Source organism: Artibeus jamaicensis, unplaced genomic scaffold (assembly GCF_021234435.1).
Source record: "Artibeus jamaicensis isolate MK-2021 breed Jamaican fruit bat unplaced genomic scaffold, CSHL_Jam_final scaffold_1031, whole genome shotgun sequence".
NCBI classification, from domain to species: domain Eukaryota; kingdom Metazoa; phylum Chordata; class Mammalia; order Chiroptera; family Phyllostomidae; genus Artibeus; species Artibeus jamaicensis.
In genome coordinates, this window is record NW_026522026.1 from 1,291,687 (window position 1) to 1,317,806 (window position 26,120).

Genomic DNA, 26,120 nt, shown 5'->3' on the forward strand with positions numbered 1-26,120 from the left:
AGGTAGTGGTTGATTCAAATGATTTTAGAGTAGCAACTTTGATGATCATTCTTTTGCCAGATTGTTTAATAACAAAAGAAACATAAATCAAATATCAGCACAACAAAACTCTCTATTCTGTATAGCAAAATGTTTGTCAAACTTCCACCGATGTGGCATGTATTTCAAAAGGAGCTGACACTGAGAAACATTGAGAAAATTTCTGGTCACGATCGTTCTTGGCAGCTGGCAGTAACAGGATATAACGTGTCTACTCCCAGCTTTCTGTTTAGGCCCAGAAATGAGATGTGTATGACTGTTATAATTTTGTGTAACTCCAGGATAAACATTTAATGATATCATTCATTTTTTTCTTTTCTAACAAAAAAATGGGAAAATCCTGGTGCATAATAGTTATACTTATGGGTTCTGCTATTTACTGAACAAAAATGCTTTTTAGATAATTTCTAGTACAAGTAATTGCCCTCCTTATTTTATGTAGTGAGAAAATACAAATACTGAGGTCTCTGAGTACAAAACTCCAGAGGTCTGTATACAGAGGCATGACTATATAAAGACACACAAAAATTTAGAACACTCTCCTTGGCAGTAATCCTATCTGCTGGTCAGATGTGTACCACACTTAATTTGAAAAATCAACACAGTGCCTATTAGTGGCATTATTTTACTACATACAACCTTTTTGTTTTAGAATCAGAGTGCTATGTTTATACAAGACCAGGAATGCCTGGATTGCCCATTCAAAAGCTTTCATCTTTCTTGTTGGAGCCAGGTTTCACCGCCTGCTGCCACTAGATGGTGCTTGTCATTGAAACAAGGGTTCTCCCTCCCATCTTTCTGTTTTTCTTAGTTGCCTATTAGGACCTTGGAGGATATGAAAGAAACTTGATTGATAAGCTCAATAGTGGGTGGGTATTCTAGAAGGTCACTTAGCACAGAGAGTTATTGATTAAAAAATAAGTAAATCATTATCAGTAAAGATTACTTATACTGGTTTTCTAATTCCACTAATTTTTTTTTTTTTGTTCATTTATCTTGTCACCAAGCTGTGTGAACCCCAGGGCAAACAGAACAAATAAATCTTTCTTTGGGCTCATGAGAATCAAGGGATATAACTCAAATTTTAGAATAGGTGAAAAAAAGGTCTCAAGATTTATTGTCCTCACCAGGAATAGCATTAGCAAAGGTGACCACATGCAGAGTTAACAAGAAAAGTTAATCAATGACCTTTCAAAGAAAAAGCACATGCATCTCAATTACTAGACAATAATCAATAGGAAAGAAAATGGAACATGCTCTCTTAATTGTGGGATAGCAAACATCCAGTAATGAGAATGATAACAGGTTGTTGGCTCTTTGCCAAAGACACAATTTTTCTTGTTAATTTAAGGCACAAACAAAAAACTTCACCTCACAGCGCTCTAATTCCCTCCCTGCCACCTACCCTGCACACCAACTTTGTGCCCCTTCCGGGGCAGAGTTTTGCCGATCTTGATAGTGAAATGCCTCCAGGGGTTACCTATTTGTCTTGTGTGAAGGACATGTTGGTATCTTTTGCAGCAGAGTACTGGAAAGCACACGTTTCTTGGACTTTTCCTTTCCCAAACATTCTCCAATGCTGACCATTCCTGGCTGGTTCATGATAATAATGAGAAATTGCCAGCTATGTTGAAATACATAATCCACAGTGCGAAAAACTGCTGAACAGCAGTGGCAAATTCTTAATACAAAAGTGGCTTCCCTTTGCCACTTTTGGGGAGCTTGCTTTGGGGTCGCTTATTCTTGCTAACTGTGAGCTCAGGTACTGAAAGTTAATTGTAACAGTCTGAAAAAAAAAAACCATAACTGTGTAGGCAAGTTTAAAGCTACATTTTGAAAAAGACTTCTGTTTTGAGTTTCTCATGTCACTGCAGTGAGTCACGTAAAATGTGTGAACATACATGTTAGCCAGATGTAACGACAAAGAGCCAGACATAAGACATTAGTACATTTCAATCTCAGACATTGGACAGCCTTGGGTGGTTCCCAGTGCCTTCGGAGCTTTAACCAAGGATTTTAAACGTGCCAGAATTTTAAAAAGATGCAAGCTTATACCTGCTTCTCAAGTACTTGTGAGGTACAATGGATCTCTTCCAGTTTTAAAAACTAGAAAAAAAAAAGCCTCTGCCCCCGAATTATTTTCCTCCAGTTTTTTTCCCCCTTCCTGTGAAGGTTTTACTAGTTATAGCTTAGTACTGAAGAATGATTTGGAACCAGGAACTGGGACTCAGTATCAGAAATTATTTATCATGGGCTTTATGTGGTTTGGTGGGTACTTTTGAAAATAGCTTGGTCATTGACTTCTGGATATATATATATATATATATATATATATATATATATATATATATATACACACACATATATATAATTTCTATATTTACATCTATATCTCTATATAATATGTACTAATAGGAAATGCACTATATGCCGTGCAGTCGAAATCCATTAAATGGCTACTTTCTAGCAGTACTTAGAACCTTAGATGGTGCCTGTGTTGACAGTGTGTTCCCTACGGCTTAATGGTTTACTTAACTGATGGTAATGGGGCTGGGTCACTGATATATTATTAGAATCATTTGCTTGGCAAAAGGGATTTAAACCTCCTTAATTAGCCTTAGGAAAGAAACTCCCTTGGGTGGCCAAAGATGTTTCCCAAACTGTTCGAGGGAGACAGAAGCCACCTGCAGCGACATCAGCGAAGGACAGGGTCGAGAACCGCGCACCCCCACCCGTCCTTCGCTGAAGGCGCTCGGTGACTTAGAGCTGTGCCGAGAGCCCTCTACCCACACTCTTCAAGTTTCATAAAGTGGCGTCAAAAGTGCTCGGGAGCTCGGAAACGCGAGCAACTTCAGTTTTGCTTGAGAACAGAAGCTTTCCCCAGCGGGGAACTTGTGAATCGGACATAAAGCTGGACCTAGCAGCCTTCTCGGGGCTGGAGGGCGAAGGAACCGCGGGAGGCGAGCGCGGCGGGTCGGGAGCTGGGTGCCCGGCCGGGTCCGGGCGGGCGCCGCGCGCGGAGCCCGAGCCCCCGGCGGAGGCGGCGCGGCCCGAGGCCCCTCCCCGTCGCCGCGGGGGCCGGGGCGGCTCACGCCCAGCGGCGGCCGGCCGCGGAGGGGGCCGGGCGGGCGCGCGCGAGGGCAGGGCAGGGGGCCGGCCGAGGCCACTCGCCGCTTTAAATGAGGATCGCGGGCTCGCGCTCGTGGCACTGCCCTCCCCGGCTCCCCGTCCCCTGGCTGCTGGCTCCCGAGGGGCGCCCGGGCCGCGCGCCGCTGCCGCAGTGTTAGTTAAAGGCAGAAACAGCGGAGAGCCCCATAAATACGCAGGAGCTGCGGACGGCGAAGTAGAGTAGCCGCTCGCAAACGCTCCCCCGCCGCGCACCTCCCGGGCCGCGCAGACCGCTCCCCGCGCGCCGCCCGCTGCCCCGTCCTCCGGGGCCGCTCAGGTGCCGGTCCCGCCGGCTCCGGGGACGCTCCGGCCCCGGCGCCCCCGTCCGGCTCTCGCTTCCCTCTGCCCGCAGCCCGCGCCCACCCAGGCGGCAAAGTTGTGACTTCTCGGGCGCGGGCGGCTTGCTCCCCGCTCGCTCCGCACCTCGCGCCGACGACATCCCGCTGCTCGGCCCCGCGGCGCCCGGGCCCCGCACCTCCCGGGATCCCACGGCCGCCCGCCTCCAGCCTCGGCGGCGCGCCGGGCAGCGCTTCGGTGGCGGTTGCAGCTGTGCTGGCGGCAAAGGCGGCGGCGGCGGCCCGACACTCCACCGCCAAACTGGAGGAACGACGGAAGCCGGACCCCAGGAGGTGAGCGCCCGGCCGGGGCGGCGGAGCGGGTCGGCGGTGCCGGGGGCGCGCGCCCGGGGGGCCGGGAGAGGTCGGCGGTGGGGCCGGGCGTCTCTGGCGCTGCGCGGGAGGGGTGCGGGGGCTTCTTCCGCGGAAAAGTACTTTTTTTCCCTTTCTTCTTGGCGTTTAGAGGAGTTTGGGTGGTCCTGGTTCTCCCCCACCCCGCCCGCGGTAAAGCCGCCTTCGCGGAGCCCGGCGTGGTTGCCGGGACTGCGGGGCCGGTGGACGCGGCGGGCCGGGTGTCGGCGCGGCAGCACGTGCGCTCGCGTGAGGCCGGTGGTCCCCGCGTGGCCGGGCACCTGCTCGGAGGGGAGGCGTCCCGCAGCCCACTAGCGAGGGAGGCTTGGGGCACTCGCGTTGCCGCCAAGACCTGGGCTCCCACTTTCCTGGCCGCTCGGAGGGGGAGCACTGACATCTCTCCCCGACACGCCGAAAGGGGGGGGGGGTGAGTCAGGCAGATTCTCTGCTAGTGGCACACACTCCTGTGTTTGCAATGGGTCTGGGCGGCGGAGGCAGAGGTTAAACTGTGGTTTCTCTTGGCCAGCGACAGTGTAGCTCTTCCTCAGGTACTGGGCAGCATGTGCGTCTTGGCAAGGACAGGTGATTTCTTTCTTCCTAAGTGCATTTCACCCAGCCTTTGCCAGTCCGTTAATAAGAGTCACCAAAGGCAGGCAGGAGCCGAGAACCGCATCAGGAAACTGCAGCAAGCACCACACAGAAAAAGTTAGTAACAAGAGAAAACAAAAAACCAAAACAACGAAACAACAGCCCCGGACCTGGCATGAAAGATGGAGGAAGCCCTTCTACCGTTGGTCTACCACTGTAAGGCCGTTTTTTTTTTTTTTTTTCAGTTCCTTGTAAAATTCCTGGTGTTTCCACCCCTCATTCCTTCTCAAGGCCTTAGCTTCTCAGCGTAATTGCCTGCAGCAAGCTCTTTCCAGTCTTGACACTGAAGAGCAGTTAACTTCAGTTTACACTCCCTAATTCTCACTCCAATTCGCTTCAGTGCAGGAGAAAGTTACTCCCGAAGGGAAATCATTACCCCTGGGCCGTTCTAAACACAAGGTCTGAAAGCCTGGACCAGCCCCTCCCCTAGGAGACACTGCATTGTGCTGTATTTCCCCTTTTCTTTCTATTTGGGAATTGGAGTTAGAATGTTACTCGAATTAAAGAAAGCATACACTGCATTTTAGTGTTTTTTTTCATTTTGTTTTGAGTAGATTCTTTAATGCCCTTACCCCAGTATTCAGTAGCTTCTTGTAGACACTGAAACGTCTCTTAACAAGGTTTCTGGCTCAGAATTCTCCTCTTTGTGCCTGTCACATGAGCATTGAAATAATTTCCATGCTCATCACAGCACTGAGATTGAGGTTATTAGTGGAACTTCAGTCAAAGGAAGCATGTCTGCTTATCATTTTTCTGTAGTTTTAAGAATTTAGAAACAAACCTGTTTGCTTTCATTTCAGACTTCAATGTACTGATAGCATTCTGTTCTCTTTATATTAAATCTTGAAATTGAATGGTTGCAAATTGATCCTGGAGTCTCTGATAAGATGACAAGAAGTCCCACATCCAGGGCGAGGCAAGAGTAGGGTTACAGCTGTAAGTATGTGAAACACAATTTATTCTCACGTTGTTATTTATTAATCATTGCATTACTTTCCATATGAACAACTGTAAACCTACCTTTGCCCCGCCCTGTATATGGATTGAGAAAGGGAAACAATACTCTTACAAACTGTTGAGGTGTAGGACATTTCTAAGAGTTGGGGTGGCAGGGAGGGAGGGATAAGATGGGACACTGGTAGTTCCGGGCATGTCTACCTTTGAGACAACAGAAAGCCAGGAACCCCTCAACATTTTGTATGAGATGTTTTCAGAATGAGGTTTTTGGTATCATTTCATGTCAGGGTTCATTTTGGAGACTTACTAATGATGTATAAGGCACCCCACACAGTGAAACTGCCAGAATATACACTTAGTTTATAATGATGTATCTCTTTCAGTTCATTTGGCCATCATAAAATCACTGTAAATGTTTGAATGTTAGTGTTAACATTTTAGACTTTTAAATGATTAGATACATATACAACCATGTGTGGAAAGAATATAAGGAATTATATTTAGAGAAAAAATGTGATAGAAATTAGATAACCTTTGGGACAACGTCCAGCAGGCTCTGCTGGTAATTTTTTTTTTTTCTTATTGACCTCTGGCAAGTACAATGTTCAGGGTTTGGTCCCTTGTTCTGATAACAAGAGAGATTGTCTGGCCGTAGCTTGCTTGCATCTTAGAAACACTAGGAAAGGAAGTGCAAGGGAACCGACGGGTGGGCCGTGGTAGGCAGGTTCCGTGGACGGGTGGGCCGTGGTAGGCAGGTTCCGTGGACGGGTGGGCCGTGGTAGGCAGGTTCCGTGGACGGGTGGGCCGTGGTAGGCAGGTTCCGTGGCTGGCCTCTGAGGGCGCTGCCGGTGAGGACTGCTGTTGTCAGGGAGAGAGTCCTGGGAGAGTTCATTGCTACATAAGTGTGGCAATAATGCACATCGTCTGCTTGTCTCTTGTAGTTCCTTCGTGTTTATTTTTAATGACATGAATGCAGTCTAAGACCAGAGGTTCTATTAGGATTGGGAGTGGAAAGAACAAATGGAGAAAAGTGTAATGGTGATGAAAGTTTCAACAACTTCTTCATCGCTGAGATGGAAGGAATCAGGAGACGTGACGTAACGGGACAAAGGAAGCTGCAGGCAGAACACGTCTCATTTCTCACTGCGATTTGTGATGTGTGTGTATCGTCTATTGTGGGGAGAGTCATTTAGCAACATGCAGGAAATTAATAAGACCTTAGGAAACAAGATATAGCTACTATTAGGATTTTTGGGGGGTGTAATGCAGGAATTTTAAGGGAAAGGGGGGACTAATGTTTATTTTCATATAAGGTCAGGGTTAAGTTGTATTCCAAATACATTTTGCCTTTCTCCCAATATCTAAACACTTGATATTTGTGTCACGAAATGGAAAATACGCCAGTGTCCTTCTCACGTGAAGGTGATATTTTATATCCTTTGTGGTGCACATTGTTAGTTATTTTTTCAACAGCGAAGACGGAGTCTCCTAGCCCACCCTTCTACTCGGTTTTTCCCTGACAGACATTTACACGTGCATGTGTGTGCATACACATACCCACACGGCTCATTTGCACAGGTGGCCGATAGTATTTTACCTGAAGCCATGTTTATTTATGACTGTCATAGTGATTGTGTGACAGTGACTTTCACGGCATTTCTCTAGTCTCAGTGGTGCAATGGCACTTCAAACAAGGCATTGAAAAAGTAGCCAGCCATGAATCGTGATGGATTCATTTACCTGCCATGGCAAAGAAGAGAGGAAACTTTTACTTTCCATCTCCTTCATGAACCTGATCATTTTATTTCTTAGCTATGAGGATTTACCAGCCTCTGAATTAAGTTATGTGTTCGAACAAGATGGTGGTGTAAATAGCAATGGTAGAACATTCTCCATCTGTAGATGTTTTCACATAAGCCGAAACCTCCTCTTGTTCTTCTTCTCTGCAAACTGAGTAGATGTAAGGGATTATTATACTGGTTGAAGAAGCAAGGAGACAGACACAGGAAACTTTGTATGCTTTTCTTCAACAAAATGGAAAATTACTGTTGGAGGTTGCAATGAACATTTTAGCTTTGAAGTAGTGATACCTTGTTGAAGTAGTGCGTGACTGTCTGCAAATGAATGAATGTTGTTTTAATCATAGCTGAAGCCACTGAAGCAGACGGAAGCTTCTTCTGGTTTAAAGTGATGGTTCCCCTTCCCTGTGGGTAATTCTGCTCCAGCGCCTTCTTGCCTCAGCCTTGTTCCAGGCCCTGCAGTGCCAGGGGCGTTTCCCTAGTGAGGAACTTTCCGTTTTTGTGTACCAGTTTTGGCTTCGGTCCTGAGTGCTAACTTATGTTATTCATGGAGAATACAGAACGAAGTAACATGAACTTAGGATGTTAAAGCAGGTAGATAATCACCAAGTGATACTTCTCTCTTTTAAAAAAATGTGTAGATTATTTTGTAAAAACAGGTATATCCTTAGTGTAACTTGAAGTTCTGTATCAGACTTTAAAAAGATTTTAGTCTTGGCTGATGTGGCTCAGTGGATTGAGTGCCAGCCTGGGAACCAAACGGTCGCTGGTTGTGTTCCCAGTCAGGGCACGTGCCTGGGTTGCATAGAGGGTGCGCAAGAGGCGACCACACATGATGTTTCTCTTCCTCTCTTTCTCCCTCCCTTTCACTCTCTCTAAAAATAAATAAAATTTTAAAAATGGATTTAATTCACTGATTTGAGAGAGAGGAAAGGGGGTAGAGAGAGGTAGAGAGAGAGAGGTAGAGAGAGAGAGAGAGATTTGTCGTTCCACTTGTTTATCCATTCATTGGTTGATTCTTGTATGTGCCCTGACCTGGGATCAAACCTGTAACCTCAGCGTACATGGACAATGCTCTGATCAACTCAGCTACCCATCTAGGGTACACCTTAAAAAGACTTTAAATAAAACTCATAATAGGACATAGGACTTCCAGTCAAGATGGGAGCATAGGTAGACATGCTTTGCCTCCTTGTACAACCACAAGAAGAATTATAACTAACCTCAAAACAAATAACACTCAGAACTGACAGGAAATCTAACTGGATGGAAGTCCCACAACCAAGGATTTAAAGAAGCCGCATTCATCTAGATGGGTAGGAGGGGCAGAGACATGGAGTTGGAGAGGAGAGGAGAAGAAACACTCTGTGGCAAGGAGAGGCGGAGGCGGAGGCGGTGGTAGAATGGACAGTCCCACACTCACGTGTGGTGGTTAAAAATCAGGAGGGATACCTTGGGAGTGAGTTTTCTCATCCCCAGTTCAGACCACACAGGCCAGGGTTCCAGCCTGGGGAAGACGGAACCCTATAACTTCTGGCTGTAAAACCCAGTGGGACTTGGGGCAGTGGAAGAAACTGCTATTTCCCGAGGAGAGTCTGTTAAAGGGGTCCACATGGACTTAGAATGCATGTAAACCCACCTACTCTGGGATCCCCCACCAGGGCAGCAGCTGGAAGGGCACCGGTCCCATATGGGAAGTGAGTGAAGTGACTGGAAACAGGGAGAGTGCCAGGCAAACCTCCAGAAGCTGGGCAGTGGCATTATCCCCTTTCCGAGCTCTCCCCCCAACACAGCCACACTGTGGTGAAGTGGGTTCCCTGCCCTGGCAAATACCTAAGGCTCTGCCCCACTCAACTTAACAGGTGCACTAAGGCAGGGAGTCAGACTAGCTCTACCTGATAGACAGAAATAAACACAGGGAGGCTGCCAAATTGAGGAGTCAGTATGCATTAAATAAAAAAACAAAAACAAAAACAGAACAAAACCCCAGAAAAAGAACTAAACTGAATGGAGATAGCCAACCTATCAGATGCAGAGTTCAAAACACTGGTGATCAGGATGCTCACTAAATATGGCAATAACATAAAGGAAGAAATGAAGGTTACACTAAGTGAAATGAAAAATCCACAGGGTACCAGCAGGGAAGGGAGGGAGCTGGGATTCAAATCAATGATCTGAACAAAAGGAACAAAAGGAAGAAGTAAACATTCAACCAGAACAGAAAGAAAATAAAGGAATTAAAGAATGAGGATAGTATAAGAAGACTCTGGGACATTTCCAAATATGCCAACATCCAAATTATAGGGATGCCAGAAGGAAAAGAGGAAGAGCAAAACATCAAAAACATTTGAAAAAAATGAAAGAACACTTCCCTAATTTGGCAAAGGAAATAGACATACAAGTCTAGGAAGCATGGAGAGTCCCAAAGAAGTTGGACCCAAGAAAGCACACACCAAGGCACATCATAATTACATTAGCCAAAATTAAAGATAAGAAGAGAATCTTAAAAGCAGGAAGCGAAAAGGAGAGCATTACCTACGAAGGAGTTCCCCTAAGACTGTCAGCTGATTTCTCAAAAGAAACCTGGGGGGCAAGAAGGGACTGGCAAGAAGTATTCAAAGTGATGAAAAGCAAGGACCTACAACTTAGATTACTCTGTCCAGCAAAACTATCATTTAGAATGGAAGGGAGGATAAAGTGCTTCTCAGACAAAAAACTAAAGGAGTTCCTCATCACCAAGCCAGTATTACATGAAATGTTGAAGGGACTTATTTAAGAAAAAGAAAATCAAAACTATGAACAATAAAATGACAACAAGTTCACAACTACCAATAACTGAATCTAAAAAAGCAAACTAACCAAACAACAAAAACAGGAACAAAATCATAGATGTGGAGTTCATTTGGAGGGTTATTGGCTGGGAGGGGAAAGAATGGTGGGAAAGGTGCAGGGATTAAGAAGCATAACTTGTAGGTACAGAGTAGGCAGGGGGAGGTGAAGAATAGTGTAGGAAATGGAGAAGCCCAAGAACTTACATGCATGACCCAGGGACATGAACTAAGGGGGGGAGATTGCTGGAGGGAAGGTGGGTACTGGGTGGGGAGAGGGGACAAAGAGGGAAAAATTGGGACAGCTGTAATAGCATAATCAATAAAATATACTTAAAAAACAAAAACCCCTCATACTTTTGGGGGGACTTTTGAAATCAAAATCAAAATACAAAATGAGAAAGGAATATATTATCTTTAAAACTGATATAATGTTCTATGAGTGACATAATTCAAAAGCTGTTCATACTGTCCTGGTTAAGAAGTGAGCAATTTCTTTTCATTTTTGTAATTGTATTCACTGCTTGACATTCTCCTTTATACTATTTGCAAATAAAACATGTGTGGGATCTGGAGTTTTATGTTCGTTGATTCTAGCTTTGGTCTGGAGACTTAGTGTTCACTGATGGGGCCCAGGCACAACCTCATCTGTTTGGGACTCTGGTATTGACCATGTTCTCTGAGCAGGTAGAATAGGAAGGTAAAAAAAGACGTACATGAAAGAGGATTCACTTTGCTCATAGGTGATCCTTCACAATCTGTTTACTTTTAACTCACCTAAAGTTTTAACAGGATTGATAAGCTTTCTCAGATTTCTAATCCCATAGCAAACCAAAACTGTAAATTAAGAAGATAGAAATGGCTGGATATTGGCAGCTATGTGGGTGACATTGGAAAGTGCCCGAGGACAGTGTGGTTGTCAAGGAAGAGGGAGACTAAGTACTAGCAGCAGAAGTAAGAGTTGTTGAAGTAAGAACAGCAAGGCAAGCCGTGTTGGCACTGCCTGGGCTGCACCCTGCGAACCCCACTTCACTCTGCTCCCTTCTCCCTGTCGCCCTTTTTCCTTTCCTGCTCTCTTTTTTTCGGTCCTTCCTTCCTTCTTACCCATCTATTGAAGTTTTTATTGAACTATAACATGTATATGGAGCAGTATGTATGTCATTCAGTCCTAAATGAACAGCTCAGGGTGATGAACCCAAGAGAACAACACATCCTTGTAACCGGCACCGAGGCCAAGGTGCAGGCCACGGCCAGCAACCAGAAGCCCCCTGTTTTTTAACTCCTAGGTCATTACTTCCCTCCCAAAGGTACCTTCTCTCTTGACTTTGGAGACTATTGGTTACTTTGATCAGCTATTGAACTTTCTATTAGAATACATGGCATGTGTCCTTGTGTCTGACTTCTTTTGCTCATTGTGACTTTTTTGTTTTGTGTGTAGCAAGTTTGTTTATTTGCATTGCTTTACAGTATTCTATTTTGTGAGGATGCTGCAATTTGCCTTTCCATTTTGCTCTTGATGAATATTTGGGTTGTTTCCAGTTCTTTGTGATTATGAATAGTGCTGCTGTGAACATTCGTACATACATTTTTGGTATACATGGAAATTTTGGTTGTGTATGTTGTGTTGTACACACAGCTGTTACTATCCACCTTTTTAAAAAGCAGAGCATCTTGTCACCTGCTGTTATTGCTCGGTGCCCGGTGGAGGTATGGATTGGGAAGATATGGGCTGGACACCCAGTTTTCTCACTTGCTAGTTATTTGACATGGGGAATTAAAAAAAAAACCCTATATCTTTTTTTGTCACTAATGATTGTAAACCCTGAATCACAGAGGTGTGAAGCAGACAGATGAAATGGTGTTTATGTCGGAATCCTAATGACTGTTTCTGTGTTAGTTGTTTTTAGGGCTGCGCTCTACAACACTTTTCTTGAGTTGAGTTGTGCCAGCACTGAGGAAAGTATTCCTGACATGTTAGTAAATGTTTGTTTGTGGAACGAATAAGCACATCGAAGTATGTTTCTTGATGTGTTGCTCCGAGTGACTCAAATTGTGTTTTACATTTTTTTCTCTAGGACTATTTATTGGTAAAGCTGAGTGGAGAACAGGTTTTATTAAACATCAGCTTGAAAAATTGAGTCTAACAGCCAGCAGTTTGAGAACACGCATTTCACTGCATCACTCACATTAAACTTATGCCCCTGAGTGACCCCCAGAAGGCCCAGAGAATCCTTGAAAATGATTATAGTGCTCTTCACCTGGTTGGTGCTCCTCAAAAGCTTACACACTGAATCCTTTAACTTCTATAATTAGAATGCTGGCCAACAAATTTCTGGATTTAAAATATTGTAGTGGGTTCTTCAGTGCTGGTACCTTGGAAACCATGTTTCATGCAAAATTGAATGTTTAAGGGTGAATAATAGCTGAGAACTGGAGCTCGTAGAGAGCCCTTTCTGCTTCGTGTGGAAAAGGGGTTCTCAGATATGCTGATTATAATATCAAAAGCAAACTTGCAGCCTTGTGAGTGTTTGTGTAACAATTCTTAATTTTTTGAAAGGTTTGATTTTCAACTATAAGAATGACATAGTGACCCTTCACTTTTCTTCATCTGAAAGGAGGTTATATTTTTATACAATAAAAATTTGTATGATTTTTACTGTGGAGAATTACGTGATAAATAGTAGGTATTTATTTGCAAAATCAGGTTTGCAGCAGAAAGAACTTAAATTTTGATGTGGAAACCTGATTAGATTTTCTTGCCCGAAGAGCTGGTAGTTGTCTTGGTTGGCCGGCTCTCATTACTTAAGTAACATATAACTATTTTGTGGTACTCAGAGTACTGAGCATGGAACATGTCACTTCAGAGTAACATAAGTCAGTCTGCATGTGATGAGGGCATTTGCATTTTGGGTATCGTCCTTCGTAGGTGCTTGACCCGTCCGTAGCTCCTTCAGTGATTTTGTGGAGAATGGAATCATCTGGTGTAGCAGATAGTTTTGTTTTCTGTTATAGACATGATGCTGTGGAAAATTGAAATAAACTAAAGGGTAATTATGGTGAGCCTTGTTTTAAAAATAGAGAATTTCAGAAAAACTCATCTGCTGTTCTCGGTGATTTGATTCCTATGAGAAGTTAAACTGGATGGTTTTAAAATAAAAGCTGGTTATTGCTTTGTTAAACCCTGGAAGCAAGTCTCCCATAGGTGTCCACTCAGCACATGAGAGTTTTTTTTTTTTAGTTGGCAAATGGATTAGGGAAGGGAAACTATTTAAAGACCAGGATCATGACAATGACAATAGCTAAACCAGTATCCCAAGGGAATGGGGTTAGTTCTTCCATTTCTTGTGTTCTTAAGCATGAAAAGCTGTTAGTATGGCTGGACGGGAATCCTAATGTCTTTAATACAAACCAGGCTTTTCAGGCTTCTACCCTGAATGATCATGAATGAAGTCCTGAGACTTTAATTTGGTGAAACATGTTTGTTGCAAGTGGGGATTCAGTGAGATCATCAGTCAGCCTGAGAGTTTGACTGGGTTTGAGCGCTGATGGCCGTGCTTCTGAAACCCTCCCCTGGCGTGCCGCGTATTGACTGCAGCTGTGGCAGGATCTCACCGTGGAACCGCTTCAGGAATTCCTTTGACCTCTGGAGACTGCGTCTGTAGGAATGTGGGATGAGCACTCATGATGTTAGCAGAGCGGCCTCGTGGTCGGAGGTAGCCGAAGTGCTGATTGCAGTCACCTTTAGGGCGTTGCTGAGCATTTGCAGGTTAGGCAGCAACACACAGATCACACGTTTGCACTTCACACACGGAGCAACTTTGCCAGGGAAAAGAGAGAGGAGGGTTGGAAATGTCTTTAAAGATTTACACGAGTGAGATAATTTTCCTTGAGAAATACATTAGGAAAGGAAACAAAAACACATGTCTAAAAACATCAGAAGAAAATACAGTTTCAAGCACTCTCATGTTTTTACCAACAAAACCTGGGGGAGTGAATTCTACACTCCAGTCCAGGGGTGTCAGCCTGTGGCTGGTGGACCGCAGCAGCCCAGGACAGCTGTGAATGTGGCCCAACACAAAGTCGTGACTGTACTTAAAATATTGTGAGATTTTTTTTGTGATTATGTGTTGCAATGTATTTAATGTGTGGTCCAAGACAACTCTTCTTCTTCCAGGGTGGCCCAGAGACACCAAAAGGATGGACACCCTGCCAGGTCTAACTGATCATTTTACTCTTATTGTCTGAACTGTCTGCATCCTCATGGGAGGAAATGCGTCAGAAGATATTTTGTGGTCTGCACAGTGGCTAACATATTCTATAGTGAAAATACTTACCTAGTGGGATGGTACTAAGTTACTTAAAAAATCCGGACAGACTAACCAGAGATGCCCAGTCATTATACCCGACTTTATCTAGACTTGATTTTGTCTAGTTATCCTTCCAGTGTAATAGCTTTGATTATTGCTGTTAGGTCTTGTTTTTTTAATTGATGAGCTAGAGAGAGATAATCATCAGTTTGTTGTTCCACTTACTCATGCATTCATTGCTTGATTCTTGTATATGTCCTGACCAAAATAACACTCTGCCCACTGAGCCACCCAGCCAGGGCACTGTTAGGTCTTTCAGATATTTCTTGTGAAATTTTTTGTCATGAAGTTTGGAATCTAGTAAGTTTTGGGATGAAACTTGTTATTAGGCTTTGTGATGTGTAATACAGTTTCTTGGAAAAATTATGTAAGCTTTCTATGTAGCTATGACTGTATTTCATCTCTTCTTTGAATTAGACAGAGTTCTGTTTATTATTTTTTTGAGATTAAGTATGAGTTGTTAGCATTTAAAATAACTTTTTTATTTTAAAATAATCATACGCACACCGGAAATTGGGAAGGTATAGTTTTTACATAGCCTGTGCCTAGCTTCTCCAATGAGTGCCACTTTTTTTTAAACATTTTTTTTATTGATTATGCCATTACATTTGTTCTATTCCCCCCCTCCATTCCCCTCTACCCTGCACACCCCTCCCCCACCATTTCCCCCCCTTTAGTTCATGAACACATGTCTCAAGTTCTTTAGATTCTGTATTTCCCCTACTATTCTTACCCTCCCCCCTATCTATTTTCTACCTACTGTCTATGCTACTTATTTTCTGTACCTTCTCCCCCTTCTCCTCCTCCCACTCCCCTGTTGCTAACCCTCCATGTGATCTTCATTTCTAAAGTTCACTCCTGATCTAGCTGTCCTCTTAATTTGCTTTTGTTTTAGGTGTGGTTGTTAATAACTGTGAGTTTGCTGTCCTTTCACTGTTCATCTTTTTTATCTTCTTTTTCTTAGGTAAGTCCCTTTAACATTTCATATAATAAGGGCTTGGTGATGATGAACTCCTTGAATTTGATCTTATCTGAGGAGCACTTTATCTGTCCTTCCATTCTAAATGAAAACTTTGCTGGATAGAGCAATCTTGGTTGTAGGTCTTTGGTTTTCATGACTTGGAATACCTCTTTCCAGCCCCTTCTTGCCTGTAAGGTCCCTTTTGAGAAATCATCTGACAGTCTGATGAGAACTCCTTTGTAGGTGACAGTCCCCTATCTCTTGCTGCTTCTAGGATTCTCTCCTTCATTTTAATCTTGGCTAATGTAATGATGATGTGCCTTGGTGTGTTCCTTCTTGAGTCCAACTTCTTTGGGACTCTCTGAGCTTCCTGAATTTCCTGGAAGTCTATTTCCTTTGCCAGAATGGGGAAGTTCTCTTTTATTATTTGTTCACATAAGGTTTCCACTTGTGACTGTTCGTCTTCCCCTTCTGGTACCCCTATAATTTGAATGTTGGAACATTTAAAGATGTCCTGGAGGTTCCTAAGCCTCTCCTCATTTTTTTGAATTCTTGTTTCCTCATTCTTTTCTGTTTGGTAATTTTTTCCTTCCTTCTGGTCTACTCCCTTGATTTGAGTCCCAGTCTCCTTTCCATTACTGTTGGTTTCCTGTGCATTACCATTCATTTCAATTAGTTTAGCCTTCATATGTTTCTCTGATTTGTGACTAAAATCAACCAGTTCTGTGAGTATCCTGATCACCAGCGTTTTGAACTGTGCATCTGAAAGTTTGGCTATTTCTTCATCACTTAGATTTATCGGCTCTGGGGCTCTGAGTTGTTCTTGAGCCATTTTTGGTCTTTTTGCGCCTGTTAAGTATGAGGAGTGGAGCCCTAGTTGTTTACCAGGGCGGGGCCACCCAGGTCGCAGATCTGTGACGCTATTTTGTGGGGGCGGGGTCAGAGAGGGAGCAATGGCGGACCTCTCCACTAGCCCAGACCGTCCCACCGCTGGCCCCGGCCTGTTTGTCTGAGAGGAAATGTGCGAGCCACCGCCCAGCTCCGTGCGGTCTCAATGCTTGCCACTTCACTGGTTTATCTGCACGCAAATGCTCGACCGACCACAGACAGACAGCCGCGCCTCTTCCCTGTGTCCACCCATAGCTAGCCTGCACCTGGGATCCGCACTGTCGGCTGCTTGCGCACCACCTGGTTGGGGATCTTTTTTGCCAACCCGCTCCGCTGCTGGTTTCGCCCCTCTTACCAGTTTAGCTGAGCATTTCGTTGTTTTCGGACTCCGTGTTGTTAATTTTCTATGTGGTCTGATTGCGTTTATTGTTGTTAAAACTTTGTTGTTTTTAGATTTGGTTGTGCGTGGACGCAAGGTGTTTCCACCTACGCCTCCATCTTGGCAGAAGTCTGAGTACCACTTTTAAGATTCCTAAAAAGATATACCTAAAAGGATATATAAGGAATTGTAACTTTCATGCCTCCTCTGAAGAATTTATATCACAGGTATTGTGAAAAATGCAAAACTAGGTACATGTAGTGTTTCCTGGGCATCAGCTGGGAAAGGGGCTTGCGCTGAAGGCAGGAGGAGTCATTCATTTAATTATTCACATCTGTGGATTCGATGCATGCCTCTTTCAATTCATTTTTTGTATCCATCATATTGAACTAGGAGTTTTAAATCTAGATGGTATTCTCATAAAATTTTGGAAAGTATAACATATATATATATATATAAATGAGGAAGAGAATATCACTGTACTACATATTCATGTGTTAAGTGCATATTATTGGCCTGAATATAATATATGCACCTGATATTATAGGTGAAGGCACAATGTACTGAGACAGTTTACAATAGATCTTTTATTTATTATGTATACATAATAACACTTCCAATGAAATCTTGGCATAAACACAAGATTTCAATTGTTTTTTGGTATATTGATAAACATTACATTTCAACAGACTTGCATTATCACCTCTTAATAAGAGTCTTTTAATACGGCATGTCTGTGTTCGCCCGTGTGTCTGAACCTTATGCAGTCTTACCTAGAATGCTCCCTCAAAGGTTTGGTTTTGCACCTCAAGACGCATAACTGAGAAGGGTGTGGAGAGATGCACTGCAGATCAGGAGATTAACAGAGTGTCTTTAAGAGGACAGACAGACAGACGTGAATACTGTGGTCGTCAACAATGAAGTCTGAAAGGAGACCTCACCTAAGCCTACAATGTCAGGAACAGTCTCCCCCGAATCCACAAACATCAGAACTGGGAGGACCACTTTCAACTGAGAGAAAGAGGCTTAAGCTAAAAAAAAGAAGTTTAACTTTATGTAGTGGATGTTTCTGTGAGTAGCTTTGCACCCCACAGGGGAAAATGGCTCCTTCTGAGAGGAGAAGGCCCAGAACAAATCTTTGGGTAGGTTAAGTTTTCCTACAATTCAGAACAGAACGTGGGCATATTTGGTGACTAGAGCTTCTCTTTTGGCCAATAGCTCCCTCTCTCATACCACTTTATTCAAGCCACTTACCATTTTGTAGAATGATTTTTTGTTCTTTGATGTCACTGTCAGATGTCACTGAATGTTGCTTTAGAGGATTGTGGGCTGACCTCACATGACATTTTCTGTGAAGTTTACCTGCTTCAACATGTCTTATTTTAGCTCTTGACTTTGACCAGATGGCACTGGTGTCAGTGCATTTTGATACTTGTGGTTATAAAACGACCAGGCAATTTTAGACCTCCTGATAGAATTTCTCTGAATCAAGTCCACACCTTACTGCTGATACAATGATACTGGGTGTCATTGCTGAACTGAAGCCAACACCTTGGGTTCCAGGCTCATTTGGGATAATTCCACTAATCTCAAGTGGTTTGCTTTCCCAATGAAATGAAATGCATTTTTGTGTGTGCTGGTTTAAAAAATCATTGTGTTGGGCGCGCTCCCCCTCCCAGGAAATGCCCCAGCCTTCTCTTTCCCCTTCTCCTTCCCCCGCAGGCATGTATCTCCTAAACTCCAGGAAACCCTGTGAGACTAGCAACCAGGGAGCCGTGGGCAGCAGCAGCTCGACGGAGCTGACCGCCTGAACCTGTCCCCAAGGCCCCCTTCTCTCTGACTTGCTGGAGAGCTGAGGCAGCCCTGCTGTCTCTTTCCTATTGCTTCTTCTGGCCTAAGCCCTTCTTGTTTTACACTCCCCAGCTTTAATAGATGTACTCTCAAAAAAAAAAAAAAACCCCAAAACCAGTGTGTTGGAGAACTTTTTTAGATGTGATATTATGTTCACAAATGAGAGAGTTTGGGGAGCCCAGTGCCCTATACTCCTGTTGACCCACAGCTTTTAGCTTCTGTAATAGAAGGACTTTAGTGTATGGGCTTGACTAACGCAGCATACTTTATGTAAAAACGAGAGTAGCAGAAAAAACCAGGCTAGAGCATGTGGCCCAGGCTTCAGGCAAGTTTCTGCTTGAGTCAGGAGCTGGTGGAATAACTTTTTAGTTCTGCAGAGACAGCAACGTATTCAATTCTAATGTAGGTGTCCATGGATATAGGCCCTGATGGAAACTCAGTGACTTGGGGACACTGTAAGCGTGACCACCAGACGGGCAGGCAGTAGATACTATGAGTTGCACACTTTGTGGAATCAAGAAAGGGGAAATAATATTTGAGGAGCCTGTTTTCCGGGAAATTATGAATCTGTCTGCTTAAGTAACAGGAGTGGTCTCTTTATCTACTGTCATTACACTGTGAACTATTCACTTTAATTGCATTTTCTGGTAACTGAAACTTGTGTCCAAACTAAAACTGTCTTAAAATATGTTTGGATGTACATCACTCCAAATTGAATTGCACAGATGTATCTCCTTTCTTAACATACTGAGAATAATCTCCCCTTTTGTTCCTCTTTCCTGGTTATCATTGTATAACTCTTCGATGCTCTTTGGAATGGGGACATGTGGAGATACTGCTCTTACATCAAGTGTTCCCATATTGTGCTCCATACATTCTGTGGCTTAGCCCTTGTGTTGTATAGAAGGTGTCTTAGCTGTATTTAAACAGGGATGAAGGGCCTCATTATTTGCTTATATGATGGACAGTGATTCCCGAAGTATCTGTTTTCATGCGTTGAATATACACATAGGGAGGAAATGTAGTTTTGATTAGAGGCTGGGATGAGGTGGGAAAGGGGGAACGGAGGGCACTACGCTGTCTGCTCTGTCACTACGGGCCAGGGAGGAGGCCTTGGCCACACAGAGAGAAAGGGTCTGTAAGACACAGCTGAAGGCCCCATTTCCACGAGCTGTCTGGGAGGGCTGAATTAGAAGAGGGCTTTTTGGGATCCAGGTGCCAGAGCGTAGTTCTGGGGTGATGTACCTTGAGGTGGTGATTGGGTGCTTCAGTGCCCTGGATATTTAGATATTAGGAGACTCAGGAGAGAGCATCCTGAGCAGGAAAGTGGCATTCTCAAGCAGTCATTGGCCATCAGTGAAGAGGCCCAAGTAAGAGGACATGAAAGGACATGGCTGACAGACCCTGGAAAAAAGAGAAGGTTGCTGAGACCCAGTAGTCATGTGGCAAGTTTTGTTGTTACGAAGACCCTGTCTGAGGCGGGGTTCCCTGGAAAACAGTTTCTGGTCGTGCAGAAAGTTCATTGCAGCTGGTACTGAAAGGTCAAACCTGGGAGGGAGTGAGAGGGCTGGGTCGGGCAGAGGGCAGAGTTGAAGTGTGATTCAGGACCAGTGAAGATCTCCACTGGCTGATCCCAGCAGGAGCTCTGGGGCTGAGAAGGCCCGCCCTGCAGATTGGCCCCACTGTGGATTAAGGGAGCCAGGCCTTTTACCCACCAACCAGTCATGAGATGCCGGCTGTCCTTGGACAGGGGTGTGACCTTGTCTCGGGTGGTCTCTTCGGCTAAGACAGTTCCTGGAGCTGAGCATCCTCGGGTACCAACACTCCCACCAACTGGGGCAGCACCTCGAAGGGGAGATCTGGGCTGTGCCACACAGCACCTAAGTAGTTCACGCCTCGTGACTTGGGTGACTCTCTGCTACCACTTCTTCACCCCAACCTGCCTCATTTAATTCCTAGAGCTATGTAAAGTAATATATGTGAAATGCTTAGAAAAGTCTGCAGCGCACAGTGGGTGTGATTTAGGTGTGTGTTATTACAATCATATCTGACTTTCTCAGCCCCCACCTTTCCCTTATAGCATGGTTCTTTTAATATTCTATGAGTTTGAAGGCTAATACTCTTTATTATTAATATTTGCTAATTTTTTGCAAGGGGAAAACATCTGACAATATCTTAGTAAGAAATGATTTACTATACTATGTATTTTGCACTTTAAATTTTAGCAGAAGAGAGATGCAAAAGAAATAATCACTGATGATGAAATTTGAAGGATTGGCACACAGGTTGAGCGATATGTTTAGGTGTGTGTTAGTTCTGGCCTCCCTTCAATAACTTAGATAAGGACCCTCTGAGTTAAGGGCAGACCCGTCTCTGCTGTTGAGCTGGTTGGATGGTAGCAGCTCGTGACCAGGGGAGAGTGTGCAGCTGGGAAGGACCTCGGGGTCTGGGCCTTTGTCTTTCCTGTCACTCTCATTCTAAGTCTAAACATTACAACATACAGTCAATAAATATAACATTACCACTTAATTAAATTGCCTCTTTTCTTAAACATTTCACAATCATTCTTTTCAATATTTCAATATTTACGTTCCATAAATATAGAGCAGATCACCTGCAGTGTTTTAGAAATTTGGTTTTGATTCAAAGTAATGTTCTCATGGAGGCTCAGTCCCTGCCAATTCATTTTGCATTTACTTGGGGACATGGCTAATTCCTTTGGACACTTTTTATCTCCTTCATATTCCTTTGGATGGAAAACATTTCATCTGAAATGGCTTAATTTGCCCCCTCTTCCCTGAGAATGGCAACTATATCATATTCAGTTGTTTGCTTTTAAGAAACTCGGACTTCCCTGTTGACATTAACACTGAGAGAGTTAAGAATGTATGCCACAAAACACTTCTTTAAAACATAAAGTGCGCCTGTTTTTTCTGTATGTGCCAAGAACCCTAACAGAGACAGCACAATAGAAGAGGAAATAATGTAACCCCTCTTTTGAGTGAATTTTTCTAAAGAAGCCTTTCTGTAATCTATTTTCCTCCCAGTTTTAGGTTGCTTATAGCTATTTTCAATATCTTTTAAAGAACTGAGGGTGCTGGAGTAAAGCATGAAAAACTATTTATCCACATATTTATTATACAATGATTCGTGGAAGAGGAAGATTATATGGGTTCTGTGTAGTGAGCAGGAAGCTGAGCAGTGAGAAATTTTGTCTTGGCTGTTTGACATTCACTTGGTTTTTGAGTTGAGCTGCCTGTTGTGGTTTCCATGCAGAATTCTGGTCACCTTTGTCACGTGAGCCAGCAGCCTCATGGAGATCATCTTACTCCGGCAACCAGCAGTAGTTATTTTCCTACTGAGATTAGGAATATTGAGCCCATTTAAGTTTTCATTGCCACATTGTTTTAGAGAGGGATGTTTGGGAGGGCTGAAAATGAATTCAAGATTTAAGGTTGGTTAATAGATGTATAAATGATATTAATGTTTAAAGTGGTAAAAACTCATAACAAGGCCTATCCCAAAGCAAAGATGACTTTTGTAGCTGTGCATTTTGGGGATTAAAGTGCATGAACCCTCTTTGTTGAGCTTGCTATCATCATGGGAAGTGAGTTCCATATCCAAGAAGATTAGGTCAGCACAGTTTTTTAATCTCAAAACATGAAGTTATGACCTTTATAATATATGACCTTTCACTTTGTAGGAGATGTGAAGTAAACAAAGAATAGTTTGGACAAAACTGTTTATTGTCTCGAAAATGGCCATAGGTATGAATGATTCGTACTTGTCTATTTAATCCCAAACCACCATAACAATGGTGTGATAGCTTTGCAGAGCACAGCTTCCTAGCGACCCTGCATGTACACATCACTCAGTGCTTCCCCCTTTTTTAGGGAATGCAGGTGTGTTTTTATGTGGATTCTCATGAAACATTTGTTAAGGAATTTTTTCAATCTCGATCCATTGTTTTAAGTTTTAAAATGATTAAAATCTAACCACAATACATTGGAGATGCGAAGAAAGAGTTATCTAACTAAAACACTTTCTTATTCAAGTAGAATAGCTTATTACTTTCACTTAAAGTGCTAATCAAAGTTAATCAATTCTTAGATTTTTCGTCTAAATTTATACATTTAATGCAGTCATGAACAGCTAAGTAAATATGCTTGCTTAAATGATAACTAATAGAGTGGAAGCATATTAAACTAGATTTTAATTATTCTCAAAGTTTTGCAAGTGAAATCCTGAGTAAATTTGCTCTTTATTTACATCATGTAAATAAAAGGCAGAAGAGGAAAGATATCTAACCAACCTAAACTGTAAATTCCAGTGAAACCTCATTATTAGCATTTACATTTTCTCTAAAAATGTAGGACAACTTTAGGGACATTCAAAAGTTGACAGAAGGAAAGGAAAGTTCATGTGGGTGTTGGCTGTCTGGTCTACTGGGCTAAATGAGATGGAAAAAGAAAGCATGGAGTTATGCTAATGGTTCAGTTTCCAACAATAAACCTGGTGAGTTCACTTTAAGTGCACTCTGCTGAAAATTGATGATGATTTTTAGCACTTAGCTTCTTATCTCCAAAGCACTTTCCAAATGTTGAATAATTAATTGCCACAGCCCCCGTGTGGGGGTAGAATATCAAGCATGTCTTTCTATTTACCAGGAAACCATTATGGTAGAATCTGGGAATGTTGTTTTTATTTTTAGAGGTTTCTGTGCTTTCCAAGGTGACTAGCTTTTAAAATGCTGCTCTGGTTTTTAATCACTGGGCCATGGGAAAAGTAACCAATGATGTCAAATACTTGAAAACATTTTTTTCTCGTTATTCCTTGACAGATTTCACTTTTTATTTCATTTCTGCCTGCTCATCATTTTGCAATACAATTGCTTAAAAGTGGAATATTAAATATCAGTAAGCTTAATCTTTGTTATTGATATAGTATCTTTTTACCTGGTAAATTCAGAATTGGGAAACGTGGGGGAACTGTGAGAACAAATCTCAGTGGCAAAAAAATATTCCAAAAACAATTAAAAATCCTCACCTGAGAATATATTTTTATTGATTTTAGAGAGAGAGAGAGAGAGAGAGAGAGAGAGAGAGAGAGAGAGAGAGAGAAACGTTGATGTAGAGAAACATCTACTGCTTGCCTTCTCGTATATGCCCCAGTTGGGGATCCAACCCGAAACCCAGGTATGTGCCCTGACCGGGGATCGATCCCACAACCTTTTGGTGTACAGGATGGTGCTCCAACCAACTGAACCATTCAGCCAGGGCCTGAAATCAGTTTTAATAAATTAAATAAATGTATCTTTCAAAGAACAGTTTTGGTAACTTTAACTTAATCTTGGAGTCTGAGGAATAATGAATATAGACTATGTATGTACTTATATATCAGTTTAGTAGTGTATTACAAACAGTTGAGCTATATGACATATGTAGAGGACAAACTTATATTAAGAAAATCAGAGGACGTCCTCACTCTACATGAGGACACCGCAGAAAGTCTTCTGTGAGCCAGGAAGCGACCTCTCATCAGACTCCAAATCTGCCAGTGCCTTGATCTTGGACTCCCAGCCTGTGGAACTGTGAGAGCCCAAAGTCTCTGTCCTATCCCCACTGAACAGTCCTGTCAGTTCCTTTTGGAGGAGGTCACAGTGAGGACGTGACCACCAGATGAGCAGTGAGCTGGAAACTCCTCACCCTGTCCTCCGTCCTCGGAGTAGCCTTTCTTCTCGTCGTTCTGTAGTGGGAGCTGTTATATGGATGGAATGCTGAGAGAGTCAGGTGGTGTTGAGACCAACAGGATGGTATACATGACGGAACCCAGTTAAGGCCTCTGTGTTAACTTTTAAAATTCAAAAAACTTAGAGAACAAGAAAGAATATGAGTGAGGCTAATTTAGTGTAAAGCTGACAATTGCCTCATGGAATTAATCAATCTGAAAGGAGTTTGAGAAGAGAGGGGTCTTGAGTGACAGTGTGACATGAAAGCCTTGAGTAAAGTGAGTGACAGAATTTGTGTGGACTGTGGCCTGCCTACCAGACAGCACCGGCATTACTAGCCAGACTAATTTCCGGCTTGTTTGTGTTGCCAGTGGCAGGGTGTCTACTGTTGACGTCTCTGGAGAGAGGCAGGATGAAGTCACCTGACAGGCTGGGAGGCTCAGCATCCCTCAGGTTCTCAACCTTTGAAACAGAAAAGAGTCAGGACCTTTCTCTGAGAACAGCTAATCCCTTTCTGCTTTGAAAAACTCACAAGATAACAAAGACAATGCTTTGGTGATTATTTCTGATGAATACTGATTTTTTTTCATGAGATTAACACTTTAAAAGACAAAGCAGAATTAGATTCCTTTCAAGGTGATGAAATTCTAGAAATCAGACTTGTCTACACACTTGTCTAGTAAATGTGGGGGATAGGTTCTGCCTTGAGATCTGGAGTCCATGGGTGAGCTTTGTGGGGAGCTCACGAACCCCCGGATATTGTATGCAGAATTTTTTTAATAGCAAATCCATCACAGGGGTGGAGCAATACCCCTCAGCAGAGATTCCCCTCACACCAGATGGGCCCATGTCAGCCTGTCTGTAGGGACTTAAACTGATGAGATGGCCTGACACATGTGGGGACCAATTTCCATGAGTGGGAATAGCTAGAGAGCGATCTTTGTCATCAAACCTTTGCCAGCTCCTATATAAAACATGCGGCAGAGTCAGGCCCATTTGTAAACTTAAAACGGTTGTGCCACAAAGAAAACCACTCCACCGTATGCAGAAATTGTATGTACATAATGTTTTTGAAGGAGTGAATCCAAAGGAGTTGTGATGCTGCTAAAGCTGTGACGTACACATTTAATATTTAATATGGACGAGTGTCCCTTAAAAATGTTTACTTAGTCCCCTCTAAATAACAAAACAAAATATTAGTTTCCATCTTTTTACTCCCCTAAAATCTAGAGGGAAAGGAAATGAGAGTCTCTCGGCTTCAGGATATCACTTTTAAAAATCTAATGTTTTTATGTTATCAGAAACATCAGGAAGTGCAGTGATGGAATCACCACCAGTGAACATGGCTATTTAACTACAGTGCATTAAATTTCGAAAGGTGGTGATCAAGCCCATCTTATCTACAGTCAGTCCCGTGGCTTTCTTACATCTGAAGAAAGTGTGCCCAGAAGGATCAGGCATCTTCAACTGGGTATTTGTAACTCAGCTTATTTTCAAGCACGAGGTGTTTTGATAGCATTTGTGTGGGAAACTGCTCACTGCACACGTGACAGAACTCATACAGGCAGTAGGGGAGTTCTTTGCCTTGCTGTGTGGTTTCTTTCATAAGCAATGTAGCTGTTTTCCTGAATACTTGTAGATTAATTTAATTTTTATAAGTAAGATTTTATTTATATGGAATTTTGCAAATAAGATTTTGATTACAACTCATTAGGGAAAGCTTGATATTAAAGGAGTACTGCAATATAAGAGAATCCATAAATACTAGTGCAAAGTAAGTATGAAAAATTAGGGTTCTTTCTTGAGTTCGTGGTTGGCCTT

The 26,120-nt window shown here is 43.1% G+C and overlaps 1 protein-coding gene and 1 non-coding gene across 2 annotated transcripts in view; one reads left to right on the top strand and one right to left on the bottom strand.

Annotated features, from left to right (window-relative positions):
• Positions 1–3,257: 3,257 nt before the first annotated feature.
• Positions 3,258–26,120, top strand: part of SLC4A4 (solute carrier family 4 member 4) — a 321,040-nt gene continuing 298,177 nt past the window's right edge. Inside the window, exon 1 of the mRNA XM_053655652.1 lies at positions 3,258–3,836. The gene's annotated coding sequence lies outside the window, so the exon portion shown is untranslated. The remainder of the gene's footprint in view (positions 3,837–26,120) is intronic.
• LOC119051711 (small nucleolar RNA SNORA12) lies at positions 25,192–25,340 on the bottom strand. Its single transcript, XR_005082979.2, has one exon. It is a non-coding gene; the product is annotated as a small nucleolar RNA SNORA12 (small nucleolar RNA).